At 31.3% G+C, this 4,422-nt stretch overlaps 1 pseudogene; it reads right to left on the reverse strand.

Moving 5' to 3' along the window:
• Positions 1-2,163: 2,163 nt before the first annotated feature.
• On the reverse strand, positions 2,164-2,711 carry LOC112685654 (annotated as a pseudogene).
• Between the last annotated feature and the right edge of the window lie 1,711 nt (positions 2,712-4,422).

Below are 4,422 nucleotides of genomic sequence, written 5' to 3' on the forward strand. Positions count from 1 at the left end.
GGAGATCCTTGTACACTGAACAGCCTTTATAGTTAGAGGGGTGATCGCCGGAGTAGAGGGCACAATTTGGAGTAGCATCTCGTAGGTTTGGGCAGGCCGAAGAAAGATGGTGAGCACCACAGCGTACGCATCGAGCTGGGTAGCCACAATACAATTTAGTATACCCATACTCCTGGCTATTGATGCACTGGTTTATGAATTTCGCTTTGTAAGGCTCTTCTACTTTTATCTTGGTGTGGATGAGGGATGTAAGTTTATATATTTCGTTATATTGTATAGTAAGCTCGAGTTCTACGAAGAAAAGAGGTAGTGGGAGTTTATTTTTTTTATGTAGTACACTTGTTACTTGGCGAACTTTAAATAGGCGAGGTTCAAGCTCTAATTTGATAAGTTCTGTAGACATAGATGGATGAAGATTTTTAATGACTATACGCGTTGTTTATCTTCCTTGAGTTGATAAGGGTGATGTTCTGCTTTTTATTCTTTTAGGAAATGGATCAGCGTTCTATAGGAATTTGGGTTATTAATATTATTTTTAGGTGACCTATCAAGGATTTACAGTAAACATTATCTACACCAATTAGTTCAATAAGGCTTGCGTAAAGGTAGAATTGGTTTGATACCGACGCTAAGGGTTTCTTCCGTATACTGCACGGGAGAGTCCGGTTGGATAGTATTTTATGTGGTAGCAAATGGACACTGGTTCGTCTTGTGAGAGAACTTCATAATGATTTGATGTAAAAAATAATTTTTTGTTGTTTTGAATTTTCGGTGAATTTTGTTCGGATGAAGAGGAGTGGTTTCTTTAGTTTTTTGACGGGGTCGTTGTCCAACTGTCTCATGGAGAATGAGAAAGAGAATTATTCATGTTGGTGATATCCTGGTTGCTAACTGGACGGCCACTGTTCATAGTTATTGGAGTTTTGTTTAAGCGAACAATCTGTGGTTTACTAGTGTCGTTAGTATTTGTAGTGATTAAATTTGAATTTTTATTTTTGTACGTTGATTGCGGCATAGTTAATGAACAATACGAACAAAGTCGTTACCGCCACCCGCGACGAGCGATAAGTCACTGCCGTCGTCCGCAGCGTGTGAAAAGGACGACTCGTTAGAACAGCACGTTTTACGTAATAGCGAAAAATGTAGGTAGACGATGGCATGTTATTTAATTTTTATTATTTATAAACAACTATAGAGACAATCAATATTGAAATTTTTAATTTCATATAACATAAGTTAAATTAAAAGCGTAAACGTCGATTAGTAGATTTTACATATTGGACATAGTAAATGTTAAAGACGGGGAAAAAAAATAATGAAACACAAGAGCGGAGCGTGCGAGGCAGTATGCACGCGACGGGCGCTGATGACATCATTAATTGAGAAATAAATAGTCCTATAATATAACTTGGATGAATTCAAACACATGGAATATAATATTATTAAAATAGGTTAAGTAGTATAAGAGTCCACATCGTCGACCAAGTCATTTTTATAAATTAAATTATGTATATTTAAACATATAAATATAATATATACACACAGTATTAGTACCGTTGAATAAGTCAATTACCATGCTTAGTCATGGGTAACAGATACGGTACTCTCACAATTCATTTCAAGATAACTCTGTCTTTACCGAAATAGTGTATAGAACTATATCATTTTCTCTAAAAATCCAATTCTATTAATAACGTACTTTAAAAATACTTAACAATGATATTGATATAAAATGTAAGGGTTTTCAAATAATTTATTTTAAGTAGGTACCAAAATCTTTATCGGCAGTAACAGTATAATCCATCGATTTTTAATTCAATTTCACAGTTTAAATTACCACTAATATCCCTAAAGAAAATAATTTTTTTTTCAGCAGGCTAGATCTTGTAATATTATTTTATTCAATATTCACGAATTTTCACCCACATTGTATCTGCTAATAAGTATAATGATACTTTTTATTTTCCTACCTTTATTTTCTCGATCTAGGACAAATGGACGTAGCCATTTGGATGTGGGGACAAATGGACGTCGAAAAAAAAATATATGTATATATAAATCAGTAAATAAAATAAATAAATTATTTATATTTATTATAATATGTAAATTTTAATGTCAAAAATATTAGAGTTATATTAAAAAAATAATCAACATTTAATTAAGTTAATGCAGAGAAATATTTTGAGCGATTCCGCGTAAAAATAACATTTTAGTCCTACTTCAATAACATTGAATAATTCTTAAAATGCGTTTATTGGTATCAAACATTTTTTTAAATTTTTTAGGAGGATTCTTACCTGCTTTAAGTTGGCTGTACAACACATTACGCCCAGCTTGTACTTTCCGTAAACAGTTGTTGAAACACCACAAACTAGGATTTTGAACACCCATTTCGACATTTAGTCGTCTATTAGCTGCTTCAGCATTGTTGTTAGTCTTATCTTGACCATTCAGAACTCATACGTGTAAATTATAAATTTGTGGTGTGAATAATGTCCAACGACTTTTTCCGTTTCTATTAACCCTCCCAACATAATTGTCCTCAAACCAGTCAAGTAAAGGTTGTAAGCATTCTAGTAAATCATCTCCTAATTGTTGTATGGCGACATCTAGGTCTTCGATTAGAAATAATTAAAGTGATACGATCATTTTTTAAATATTTAAAAATTAGAATCATTTTTATACCTCGAAGCAAAACCCATTTCGTTCATTTTTTTATGATAGTTTTTTGTTGGATGATACAAACATACATGAGTTTCAGCGTTAGTGTATTTATTTTTTTGGTGTTATTAATTACTGATAATTCAAAATCATAAGACACGGATCTTGGATTTAAACCAAGTTTTAATAAATTTAACATATTAAATAATCGTATCATAAGTTTTTTCCTATTTATTTGGAAACAGTGCATAAATTAATGGATGGACACCATTTAGTGCTTCCGTGAGAATAACATAAGCTTGTGTAAAAATTGTTGGTGCTACTTTAAATGTCCCATTGTAATACCAAACTTTTGAAAAAATTAATATTTCTAAGCTTCTAGGTCGTCCAAAAATTAAAATTCTATTTTCATTAGGTCCGCTATCGTCTAGTAAATAATTTTCCGATATACCTTCGGATGGTGAGTAAACTTTGTACTTATTTGGTATCTCTTGTATTATAATGTCTTATATTAATTTTCAGAAGATGATAAGCTTTCTAAATGTTTTTCTGATTACACCGTCCTGCGACTACTTTGCTGTTTTAACTTTTTGCACTTATATTTATAGATTTTGAAGCGCTGAATTCAAATCTGTAATCAATTTTTCTCTAACACGTCTAGTTTTTCTACAATTCGAATAATAAATATTGTCTCTTCTGTATAGTCATTGGTCATACAATAATGTGCGATATATTCGTCGAATTATTATTATTATAAACTGAATGTCGTCTACTTTACTGAAATTTTAATCTTATCTTTATTAAATTTTTTATCTTATAGTAGTTCAATTAAATATATTTTTAAACTCACACAATTTATGTTTATTCTCTATAGTTACGTTCATTTTAGTCTTCATAAAATATCCGAGTTGTACCTATATCACCTTTCTTAGAGTTTATTTGTGCGATTTTTGATTTTCAATTTTTTTTTAGTATGACGTCTAAACCAATTAAAAGAAGATGTTGTAAAAACAACTCAAATTTATTTTGTTATATATGTGGTGAATATGTTATAATGAAACAACGAAATAACATTACAAATTTTGTTAAAAATGTATACCAAGAATATTTTGGTATTCATTTAGGCGATCAAAATAAATCTTGGGCACCCCATATTGCTTGCCGATCCTGTGTTGAAAGTTTGCGAAATTGGAAACAAGGTAAGCGTTTATCAATGCCTTTTGCAGTACCAATGGTTTGGCGAGAACCAAAAAATCATATTGATGATTGCTATTTTTGTATGGTTAATATTTCCGGTTATAATAAAAAAAAATAAATCGAATATAATTTACCCAAATTTACTTTCTGCTATACGACCAATACCACATGACCCTGAATTACCAGTGCCTGTACCATCCAAAGCTTTCGAAACTATTTTAAACCACGATACTTCTATAGATTCCGCTGGCAATTCTAGTAATAATGACGAAGACTTTCAACTTGACACCACAGATGCTCCACAACTTTTCAATCAATTTGAATTAAATGATTTAGTACGTGACTTAGCTCTTATTAAAGAGGCAGCTGAAATTTTGGGTTCGAGACTCAAAGAAAAAAATTTACTTGCAAAAGCTACTACTTTTTCTTGGTACAGGAATCGTGAAATGGAATTCAAACAATTTTTTTCAAAGGAAGGACCACTTGTATTTTGTAATAATATTTCTGGATTAATTAAACATTTTGGCAAATATTATGATGTGAATGAATGGAGGTTGTTTATAG

Source organism: Sipha flava, unplaced genomic scaffold, assembly GCF_003268045.1.
Source record: "Sipha flava isolate LNK unplaced genomic scaffold, YSA_version1 285_pilon_pilon, whole genome shotgun sequence".
Lineage (NCBI taxonomy): Eukaryota > Metazoa > Arthropoda > Insecta > Hemiptera > Aphididae > Sipha > Sipha flava.